General features: G+C 33.3%; 1 long non-coding RNA gene across 1 annotated transcript in view; it reads left to right on the top strand.

Moving 5' to 3' along the window:
• LOC143264396 (uncharacterized) overlaps positions 1–1,179 on the top strand; it is a 31,903-nt gene extending 30,724 nt beyond the window's left edge. Inside the window, exon 3 of the long non-coding RNA XR_013038119.1 lies at positions 641–1,179. This is a non-coding gene — a long non-coding RNA (uncharacterized LOC143264396). The remainder of the gene's footprint in view (positions 1–640) is intronic.
• The last annotated feature ends 11,550 nt before the right edge of the window (positions 1,180–12,729 follow it).

Genomic DNA, 12,729 nt, shown 5'->3' with positions numbered 1-12,729 from the left:
TGGATATCGAAAAATCCTTTTCCTTAGCTTTCATCGTAAAGCCACTCCTTTAATCACGACTCGGGGCAAATTATGGACAGTTAATTCGCTTGGCTTCTCCTCCCTTTTACGGTTATTCTGTGCGGTCATTTCCATCTCTCCGACTGTTGTAGCCAAAGGCGTTCCGCAGTCAAATCGAGAACCAATCAATACCGATAATTAATTAGAAAAAATCTGAAAGAAAAAACTCTGCGAAACTCAAGAGTTCGAACGGAGGCCGGTAGAAAAACTGCCTGAGGCTTTCGTTTGACTCCCAAAGTCCCTTCACCCTTCGTTCATCGACTGCAACCCCCTTAAAACCACCCTTTTCACCCTGCCCCCTCCTTCTACCCCTCCTCGTGTTCGACCCTACCGAAAGTCCTTGCCCAGTCAGCCTTCATCTCGATGGAGGTTCTTTCTCTCTCTCCCTCTCTCTCTCTGTTCTTTCTTCGTTCTCAAGCTCATCTCTTAGACTGCAGTACTCTCATGTCTTCATGCCTCTTCTCTTTTTTTTTGCCATTGAATAAATTAACGTTTTTAGTTTGCCGATATTCTGTCCGAGCCGAGGTTCTATATCTCTTTCGTCTATTGGAACGAATGAATGAACTTCTTTTTCTTTCAGACACCGCACCCGGGCTGCTTCGTGAACGAGCGTGCTCTTTTTCGCCAGTCAACGTCCTCCCCCCTGCCGGCCTCTATTCAATCGCGAAAATTCTGTTGGAATTTTAATAACTTGGATTCGTACCTGATTAAAACGGAAGTCGCATCCTTCGCTCTGACAGGGATGCGGTTACTTCTTGCTGATGGGTAAGTTTTATATTTTTGCTTGGATATATTTATCGTGAACGGTTCTTAATCGACGTCGGCTTCTTTGGGGTGGTGCGAGGATTAATAGCTGTGGTATGAGGATTGGGTATACATTTGTGAGTGGTACTTTTTGTTGTGGCTCATGTAGTTAATGAAATCAAATATGAAAGGGTGCATGTTAGTTTTCACTTCTATTTTAACCCTCTTATATCATCTGCGTGACGCACGAAGTGCGACAGATCTCATGACCTTGATTGAAGTTTGATTTTAATTCCAACACACCAATGATCGCCATATTTAAAATATTCAGAATATTTGAATATTCTTTTTCTGACTTATACAACAATAATTCAATCGCTGTCACTTGTTGAATAAATCATAAGTTAAGGGGTTGAACTGTTGGTACTGAGAATACAGTTATTTTTGTAATAACTAGTACAATTATTAATATTATTTTTGAAGTATAATTTTTACTTCTTCAGTGTTAGTAATGCTATGATTTGTAGTATTCTGACTATTATTATAATACAACTGAAATTTCGAAATCTCTTCTACACAAAATACCTGCTATTATCCAGCATCACTATATTTAAATTAATATTGAAGGAATGTTTGATTTTTAATCGCAGAACACCTTGTGCAAGTATAAGCAGTATGCACGAATGATACCTAATAATTGCAGAACGTTTTTCAAATGGCATTGTAAGATGATTTACCCATAAAGGCTACGTTTGTTCAAAGACACTTTATGTAAATAAGCTGAATAAGGTCAGAAACTTGGGCTCGAATTTACCATCCACTTTCTCTCTCTCCTTGGTCCCATTCACCCTCTTTCCGCCTGACTATAAACTTCAGCTTTCGTCGCTTCTACGCGTAACGCATCTTACGACATAATTTTACGACCTTCCGAGAACGATTAATGGGTCTCGACGTTACAGAAACCTTTAACGCGATACCTTCGATCTATTGATTTAAAAACAGTTATCAATTTACATATTTATCTTTCCACGTATTACACTAACTGCGATATAAAATGTTCAGAGGTAAAACTTATTAATTTTACATTTTTTTTTTTTTTTCAAATTTCAGTGTCGAAAAAATTCTTCTCTTTTTATATTTGAAATAAATTTTTTTATGCTGGGCTTACTATCACAGGATTATTGAAATTGGTTGTGAAACAATAAATAATGTGAAGATGTAAATGTGATGAATTATATAATAAATTTGATGTAAATTGTTCTAAATGGACACTGTTTTTTATGCTGCACCTGCAATGATTGCTTTTATACTTTAAAAGGTAATTTAAATAATAATTTTTAGAATTTCTTATATGAGAAATTACCATGCGTTATATTGCCACGTAAGGAATTAATAAGCATAGAATTGTCGAGCACTATATCGTTGCGAATTATATTATAACAAGTGCGATTGGTATACTTGGAATTACTTCGCATTATATAGCCACAGTTACCTCGAACTATATCACCACTTGTATCGCCACACGTGCAATTGATCTATATGGAATTATTATTCCTAATGTCATTACGAATTGCATTGTCACGTGTTATATCGCCATGCGTGGACTTGTCACATATTATATTGCCACGTACTATATTGCCGCATTGGAAATTAATACGCATAGAATTACAATGTGCTATATCCTTAGGAAAAATACTGTAGTGCGTGGAATTTCTACGTTTCGAATTACCTCGCACTATATCGCCGTAAGCGAAATTATAATACATGAATAACCACGCGTTGTATCGCCATACGTGCAATTGATTTATGTGAAATTATCACGTTATTATTACGTCACTACGAATTGTATTGCAATCTATTATATTGCCACGTGTGGAATTATCACATACTATATTACCACGCATTATATTGCCACACAAAATATTAATATGGACGGAATTGCAATGCACAATATTACTAAGAAAAGCATTGAAACGCGTGGAATTGTTTCGTTTGGAATTGCAACACATTATATCGCCACGCGTAGAATAACTGTACTTTGAATTGCCATGCGTTATTTCACCACACGTGGAACTGCAATGCATTATGTCATCATGTGTCGAATTACAATGCGATACATTACCATATGTGGAATTGCAATATTTGTTATATTACCGCGTGCAGAATTGTAATTTGTTATATCACCATGTGTGGAGTTGCAATGTGTTATATTACTACGCGTGGAACTGTAATTTGTTTTATCACCACGCATGAAATTGTGATGTGTAAAAGCACTGAGTGTGGAATTGTTATTTGTTATATCATTAGACGTGGAATTGCAATTCGTTATATCACCACGTGTGGAATTGGAATGTGCTATACTATCAAGCGTGAAATTGCAATTTGACATATCGTTTCGCGACGTATTGCAATTTGTTATATCACCACGTGCGCAATTGCGATATATGATATAACCACACGTGCAATTGCATTATGTTACATCATCGCTCGTGGAATTGCAATGCGTTATATCACTCAGCATGGAATGGCACTATGTTATATTTCCACACATGGAATTGAAATTTGTTATATCGCCACGCATAAAATTGCAATATATTACACCACAACGCGTGGAATTGCAATACGTTATATCACTAAGCATGGAATTGCACTATGTTATATTTCCACACATGGAATTGCAATTTGTTATATCGCCACGCATAAAATTGCATTATATCACATCGCAACGCATGAAATTTTAATGCATTATATCACCACACATGGAATTGCCATACATGAAATTATCGCATATTATATCGTCACTCATATAATTTCTACACATTACCGCATAGAGCTACTACGGAATTTCCACGCGTTATATCGCCACGCATAAAATCCGCCCGCCTCACATAACTAAATCATTTGAAAAGAATTTATTTCCGCGCTCAACACCTTGCAGAGAAATCCAGTTTTCCGCAATGCGAGCGAATCGAATAACAGGCTTTTCCTCCGGCAGTGCAGCGAATCGAAAAGTAAACGGATTGATCGCGAGCCATGGTCCTACATCTTGAACTGACCACCGTTAAAATTGTGCTGGTCATGGTTGTTTCGACTTCACCTTGCTCCCCTTCACACTCTCGCTCCCTCTCTCTGTTGTTTGCTATCGTACCCTTTTTCTCTTGCTTCACGTCGCCCTTTCTTTCCTCCTTGTCTCTCCGCTGCACTGACTCGAACTCGTCTCCCCCCTTTCGTCCCCGCGTTTCGCCGCTGAACGGACCGTAGATCGAAAAAAGAAGGAAAGAAAGACAGACACAGAGGAGGAGGGAGATGGTGGACGAGCCGAGAAAAGAGGGAAAACGAGAACGAGGTCCGAGAGGGAAAGTTGCGAGGGTGGGTGATAAATTGATAGTGGACGTGCGCCACGCGCCCTTCTTCCAGGCCAACAGACCGACAGACCAGCAGACCGAATGACACCCTCACCCCGAACAACTGCCCCCGGACTGTTGATACTCTTCCTCAACTGGAATTAAATGATCACCGTGGTCGTTCAGTCACGTTAAATCTACACCCTTTGTCCTTGAGCTGTGATATTTCATAAAACGGGGACACTCTTTCCGGCTGGACCCTTCATGTCTTGATTATTGCAGATTTAGGGGAATCTCTGTTGTCATTTAATTGGTCATCGTCGTTATTATTTAGGATTATCTTTGCATGATTTTTCGAGGGTAGTTTCAAGATATGTGGATACTTATTGATACGTGGCGAAAGTTTGAGGATCACGGTGAATGATCGTCGCTGTGTACGACCAAAAATATTGTTTTAGAAATACTAATTTTATTTTATGACTTTATTTAGTTCTTTTTTAGGTACAATGTCATACAACTACATGGCATTCTTTGTCATAACAAACAGCTTTGTTTTTAATTTTTTGGTTTTAACAGACCATTTGTGAATATTATAATTTCTTTTGTATATTATAAATTCTTTTAGGTTATGGTATATTTAATTCATTTATGTGATTGTTAGGGAATAGCAGGGATATAGTTGATTACATGAAATTAATTTTTTTTTTTGGTATGAAAATCATACTTGAAGAGGTTCAACATTGGATTTATAGAACTTAATAATGGATCATTAAAATGGTGGACCCTAAAGTCTTTGTTTTATTAAGAAATTTTTATCAAAACTCATAAGCTAGTTTACTTATTATCCATTATTTTTTTATTTTTATAGCTTAGTTTGAATTTAAATATAAATCCTTGAATCTAGAGTTAAACCTAGTTAAACGTAGCTGTACAGTTAAACTATTTTACAAGGTTCCGAAGGAAGTGTACTATTTATTAGCTCAGAGCTTGTAAGACCTTGATGAATATGTAAAAATTAAAGTGACGAAATAATGCCATACATTAAAAGCTAATATCAAATATATTATGTATACTTTTGAATGGTGGTTGAGTATTAACTCCTTACATGTAACAGTAAACTATTAAACCTTTCACTAACTTCACTAAATTATTCACAGCAATTAATATTCGTAGAGGAGTAAAATTATCAACATGGTATATTGCACGATTAAAATTTTCTGAAATTTCATTTCTGGTAGCAGACACCAGTGACCCCGATAGCAGTAAACGTGTTAGGAATCTCGATGTTTCGTGCCTTGACCTTTGTCCTGAAAATGCTTTCTTTCGGTCAGTTTCGTGCGGGTCAGTTGATTCTGAACACACCGACACATAAACACGTGCACGACGGGATATAACCCGAAGAAACTTTTCTACCGGCGGTACATTGAACGAAAGGGAAAGGAAGAAAAAGAAACGATGGACTCCGACGACTCGAAAAGGAAGGAAAGCAGAATGTCGGGGGTGGGTTAGAGTGGATCAAGGGAAAGGGAGAGGGCAATAAAATCAAGCGCCAGGGTTTCAACCCTTCCGTCGGAGTTCAGTCGTAATCTTGCTTACCGTTCGAGGGTCGAGACCTACCTGATCTTGTTTTCTCTTCTTTTTTTTTCGTTGGTGTAATTAATTAGCATTACGCTGCTAAATCACGCGACACGTACGTCGCGTGTTTAACTTTCGACCAGCATGAATGGCGAAAATTTGAGGATCACGGTAAACGATCGTCGCTGTGTACGACCAAAAATATTGTTTTAGAAATACTAATTTTATTTTATGACTTCATTTAGTTTTGTTTGGGTACAATGCATACAACTACATCGCATTCTTGAACACAACAAACAACTTTGTTTTTAATTTCTTACTTTCTTTCAACATATTTCAGCGAATCGATTTAAAATGGACACACCGTATAGGCTTCACTGATTTACTATTCATTTTGATATTCCATCGGCCATTTTGTATAAAGAATATTGATTAATAGTTTGTATTCCAATTTTTATTAAACCTTAACTTCAAATTGGTATTACTATCATTTCCACTTTGTTGTACTATCTTTGTCATTGTGTTACTTGATAATACAACTTAACCTATAATATTAAATATAACCTATTTCATCGAAATATTATAAATATTACAATTGTATGAAGTATTCAATATGTTACAAAATTTATACAGTTCAAATGATGAAGTTATCTGATTAATTCAAATAATCTAATTATTTAAAGCTTTATAGTTCTGTCACCTTATACATATTTTGTATAAAAATGATCAATTATTAGTTATCTTTTTTATTAAACTTTCAAATTACTGCTATTTTATTGTTACTTCTATGAAATCGTTCAAGAATATCCAGAATGTAGCTTAAATTATCAAAGTCTTCCAATTTGAATATTAGAAAAGTAACAAAATATTGAATATAACCTAAGATTTTTAAAAATTTAATCACTTCAATCACTCGAAGTTTTACGATCCAATTTTGCAAAATAATCAACTTAAAATGAAATTTCTACCAGACATTAAGAATCTCCTGGATGGAGAACGGATCCACCCGTTATATAATCCGCTATATTCAGAGAAGACGCAGAATTACGAACGTTTCCGTGGTTTATACATGAATCGCTTCTCGACAAGTATCAAAAGTTATACCGATTCCTCGTTCGGTGCAAATGAACTTTAATTTCTGTGATTCAATAAGCCGGAAGAGCGCTCTCGACTTCGTATCTCCGATAACCAACCCCCTTCTGCCTTTCGATACGAGTTTTAAAGAACATCCAAGATCGCCACTTATTTCTAACTAAATTCAGATCTCCTTTCTGATTTGTTTTCTCCGTCTTTTCAACTTTTAGAGCCAGCTCAGATCGCAAAGAAGCACTAGGATCTGAAAGTAGCTTAGGAGAGGTTCTCTAGGGAGAACCTAGGTAGATTTCAGGACGTTAGGAGGATTTACTATTCACGAAGATTTCAAGGCTTTTATATTGATATCTTGAAGGATTCTAGATCCTAGGGATATTCTAGAGGACTATAATTAATTTGGGTTATATTAAGAGCTAGGGTGATAGTGGAGTTTAGGAAGAGTTTGGGATATAGGATGAACCTACTATCTAGAATGATTCTAGGTCCAAAATTCTTGAAACTTACGAGTCTAAAATCGTAATAGGTAGATGCAGGGACGAAATAAGGTTTAGAGAAAATTAAAAAAGTTGAGAGAATCTATTCCAGGAAAATTTCAGATTACAAACCCAAATCACAGGGAAGATAAGTGAGACCTTAAGATGTCATAGATGTCACTGTTTTAGAGATATAGGGAAGAATGCATAGGGAATGATCTACTAGAAATCCTAGATTATAGGGAAATATTGTGGTCTAAGAAGATTCGAAATCCTAGATAGGTTCTACTAGAAGCTGAGGTCCTGTTGTGATTTTAGAGTGTAGAGAGGTTACATGGAGAATTTAGAATTTATAGAGAATTTGGAACATTGGGAGAACGTACTCTTTATGGGAATTCAAGAATGTAGAAAGGTCTGAGAAGATTTTAGAGTTCTAGGAAGAGTCCAGGAAGAGTCCTCGGAGAAGCCTAGATGTGGACACTTAGGACTCAGAAAGCAACCTGTGCTTAAAAAGGATTTCAACGTATAGAAGAATTTAATACACAAGAAAATCATATTGTCCCCAAGAATACTAGTTTACAAGGACATCTTAAACATTTTAAGTCCTAAATCTTGCAGTCCAAAAAAGAATCCTAGCAGCATCTCTAAATAAACCCGTCTCCAAGGCACTATTACCTCATTTACACTTTCAATATTTCATTACCACTCGAAATTTTAAAACCGCGAACGTTCTACCAGAAATTACCAAGTTTTTGATCATTAACTCTGGAAAAATAAACAAAAAGAATGTTCCACCGTCGCAGCGTCGATGCATTTTTAATAGCGCATTTCCCCTTTAAAAAATTTAAAAATACTTCCGAGCCCGTGTAATTGCAGGACCTGTTGGAAGTAAAATGCACGTGAATGCGGAGAAATTCGTCTGGAACCAACCGCTGACGGAGTTTCGCGAAACCGAAAGGGGGTTGGCGGAAGAGGAGGCGGTGGAGGGCGGACGGGGGGTTGGGGGTTCAGAAAGCAGCGTGCCGGGGCTGGTTGCTCCAAGAAAATTAAGTACTGCCTGGTAATTTGAGGTATTGATTTTTATAGCCTCTCTCGGTAGGCATACATTAAAACTCCCTCTTTGTCTCCCTCCCCCGTTCGGTTTCCACCCCTTCTTCTTAGTCACCCTTCCCTGCAGGGGTGACACGAACACGGCGGTGCCTGGCGATCCAGCATAAATCTATCTTTTCCCATCCCTTTCTTTCGTACGAACACCGTGGCATACGTGTCTTTGGAACGGGTCTTCTTCGTCCGACCGACTTGAGCTGGGGTTGATACTTTCTTTCGCTTTTGTTCTTTTTTTTTACGTAATAGGATCGATACTACCCTATCGAGACAATTAAAACAGATTTCCGGGGGTTGAATGTTGATGCCGTGACAACGGGATAGATTGTTATCAATTTTTTAACGATGTTCTTAATTTTTGTGTGTTGATTACTGTTGAGATATTTGGATTTTAATGTAGTAGAATGTTTTTGGTTGAGGAAATTGAAATTTTGAATAAGCAATTAGAGGTAATTAAATAAATGTTAGGATGAGATGTATTTAGTTATTATTGAAGTTAGGTTTTATTTATGTGCAAATAATAATTGGAACTTAGACTTTATATAACGAATTTTTATTCTTCGTAATAATTTAGTAACAATATTTTATTCCTTGTAAGGAATTTATAAATTATATAATTTGAGATATTAATTAAATAACTAGAGAAAATGACATGTGTGCTATTATGAGTAACACACTATTCACATACGACACTGAAATTAAAGGTTAAAAGTAACCTTATTTTAACATAACATAACCTTAAATTTAATTTAAACATAACCTTAACCATATTATAATGATTTGTTTACAACTAGTTATAAGTAGTGGAAATATTTTTTGAGACTAGTAGTCACGATTTAGGGTGCATGAAAATACTGTACATATAAATTTGATAAAATTTTCAGAAATTTCAGAATTAACATAACTCACTATATCACTCATGTTGCAAGAAAATTTATTTCAGTAATCAAAATCAGTTGTATTACGTATTTAGGAATTGCAAATACAAAAATAAATATTATAAGAATAACAGACATAAATATTTGATAAGACTTTTTGTAATTTTTAACGTAACTCAAACTTCATGTACCTAAGAATTTTTTAATTTTATATTAAGAAATTTTTTTACTGCATTTATTAGGAGTGCTTCTCTTTAAATGTTTACAATTATAGATAATTAAAATAATTTCTTAAATATTGCGAAAGTGATAAGTGTTATCTGAAACAATGACTTCAAACTGAAACTAAATTTAACCTAACCAAGGATCTTCTAAATACGAAATTCTCTTGCTACCCAGCTTTAATTAAAAATAACTATACTAAATGTTCTATAAAATTATAAAATTAAAGAAAGCAATATCTTGTGAAATTTTGAGTTGCTTGAAACCTAACTCATACTTTACTTAATAAAATATTTTTCAATTATACCATAACACTTTCAATTTAACTAATTAAAAATAATTCTATTAAGCATTTGAAAATATAAATAATAAAAGAAACTAAACATTTCGGAAATTAACAAAGTATCACATAAAACTTTCAATTACTGTAATTTAATTTAATATCAATTATGTTACAAAGCATTTTCTAAAATAAACAAAAATAATTGTTGAATTAAATTGACGACACGCCTTCCTATCGATTTGTATATTTCCGTGATAATTAATCATATTGGTGCAAGGGAAAGCAATTTGTTTAGCGTAACCCCAGAAGGGTGTCACGAGTGCTATGGCGTGTAGTGATCAGATAAAATTTCACCCCTTGAATTTTTCACCTCGTGACGTGCGACGAAACGTTCCCCATCTTTGTTGCGCGTAATTACAAATCTCTTGTACGTTTCTAATTACGATCAATTTATCGTGTGCTCTTAATTAAGAACACTTTAACAAACTTTGACGCAAGTTCGATATATTAAATATACATGCATTGGAAGCAAATAACGAGTTTTATGTATAATGTCATTTATTACAGAAAAAGAAAATATATTAGGGGTACCGAAAAGTATTCAAAATTTCTTCGATGGTTTCAAAGTTTTTCTATCAAAAATCGAAGGACTTTTTTTGAAAAGGAAACAATTGCCTTTACGCTGGCAAAAAGCGTTAGAAAGTGATGGAAATTATTTTGTTGACTTAAGATTTCTTTAATAAATAAATATTTTTCGTCAGCAAACAAAATTCTGATTATTTTTTGGTACCCCTAATAAAATATGAAATATGTAAATTAATGAATGAAAATATTACCTGGTGCAATGGTATGAATTATGAAATATTAGATTGGTAATTGAATTCATAACTTTTTTTACGGATATTTTTATCAACATTACTAAAATTCAAACAAAAAATAATCATAGGAACTGTATTAAAAATTTACTTATTCTTATACAATTGGAAAATTATAAATTCTTTTTAAATTGGATAATACATAATTTGATTAAATATAATACTAAAAGTTTAATTTTACTTTGAAATTTTATACCTTCAAACTTTACTGTATTTCATAAAATTCTTACTATTTAATTTCGATAAAATTTGAAAATACAAAAATATAGAAATGAGCGAAGATATAAAAACGAATCTTTAAATATAAAATTTAAATGATATAAAAATTAATGTAAGAATATAAAAACTAATTTATGAATATAAAATTAGAAGTCCAAAAATAAATTTCATCAATATTGTTAAGTAATAATAAAAATAATTTCATGAAAATTGAAAACTAATTGATATATTTACAAAATAATTCTACATGTTGCAATTAATTTTACAAGTTTATTTTTAACATAATTTTAGACAAACGATGCTACTTTTCACTTCGCAATATCTGCTAATAATTGCAAATGAAATACGTAAAAAAAAAACAATTACGACGATTAAACGAAGGAATCTATAAAATGGCCGATGCAGTGTAATAAATAAAATGTATGCGTTTCGTGAGTCACAGAATGTTTAAGCGGTAATTGAAAATCTACTGGGAGATGGTGAAAAGGCGTGGAAAAGATCGTGGAAAGCTGGTGGTAAACGTGCTGTTGCACGTTCGTTCTTCTTTCGTTTCTACGTCGAGATAAAGAAACAAAAAAGAGAAGAGCAGAACTCTCTCGTTCCCAGTTCATATGTGAGCGTCGATTTCGCGGTCCGCTGCACCGCGTGAGTGGTTTGCTTGCCTCTTAAAAGATCCAAGGCATGGCCATAGCGATGGCTCAAAACGATACACTTTATACAAACAATCAATATTTTAAACAATTTTGAAGAAAAAACAACCTTCACGACCGATGGTTTACTTCAAATTTTAAATTCTAATTAAAATAATATTTCTCGTATATTTCTTTAAAATATTTCTCTTTAGTATACAATAGACTATTAATTGATTCATTAACTAATTATTACAAATTATAGTTTCATATATGCTTCAAAATTTCACTGCGAATAAAATTAGAGATATATATATTTAGATTAAAATTAGATAATTTAATTAAAATTTAAATTAAACTAAAATATACAATTTTTGTATTTAAATTATGAACTTATAGAATACTAAGAGCTTTGTTAAATATAAAAATGTAACGCAATTTGGGGATTGTGAGGTTAATAAACATTGGAGGGTATGTATACATTTAATATAGAAAATTGTTGAATTTTTTAATGATTGGAAATGAGGTTATGTTCCTTCATTTTGTAGTACTGATCAGACAAGTAGTATGTACTCGCGCCTACCATATTTAATAGTACAAATGCAATTTAAAATACTATTACTTTTATTAAGTCTTGTATTTTATTATACTATGTTAATTTCATTAATTTTTAATATTAATATTTACTAGGTTTGGTTTAAATAACACCAAAACGAATGTATTTCAGAAAATTAATATTTTACTTGAAATTTTATACAATTTACACGAAACGTAATTATAAAATGTAGCTCAGAATGTAATTCTGAATTATTTCAATAGAAATAGAAATTTTTGATTATTGCAATAAAAATGTAAACTTTTGTTTAGTCTTATTTTATTATTTGCCACTTACCTTAAATTATGTTGAGTTTTTCTCTCAAATTTTTCTTAGATAAAATTACATTTATCTTGTCTTAAATTAAATTATTTCTACGACAGCTGACTATTAACATTAATATTAGAGTAAATGAGGAAAATTAAAATATTCTTAATTATTTCTGAAAAAGAAATATTGTGATAAAAGTACCCAAAAAATAAATATTTATCACCCATAAATTTTTAACCCTTCGCACTCAAAAAGTTTCTCACAAACATACTAAAGTAGTAGTTTAAACATAGTAAATCATACAACAGCAGCAAACGACAATAAACTACAATATCAAAAAAATTGATCAAACTTTTCAAACAGAAG

The sequence above is a fragment of the Megachile rotundata genome, chromosome 4 (assembly GCF_050947335.1).
Source record: "Megachile rotundata isolate GNS110a chromosome 4, iyMegRotu1, whole genome shotgun sequence".
NCBI classification, from domain to species: domain Eukaryota; kingdom Metazoa; phylum Arthropoda; class Insecta; order Hymenoptera; family Megachilidae; genus Megachile; species Megachile rotundata.
This window is presented reverse-complemented; position numbering and strand designations above follow the sequence as displayed.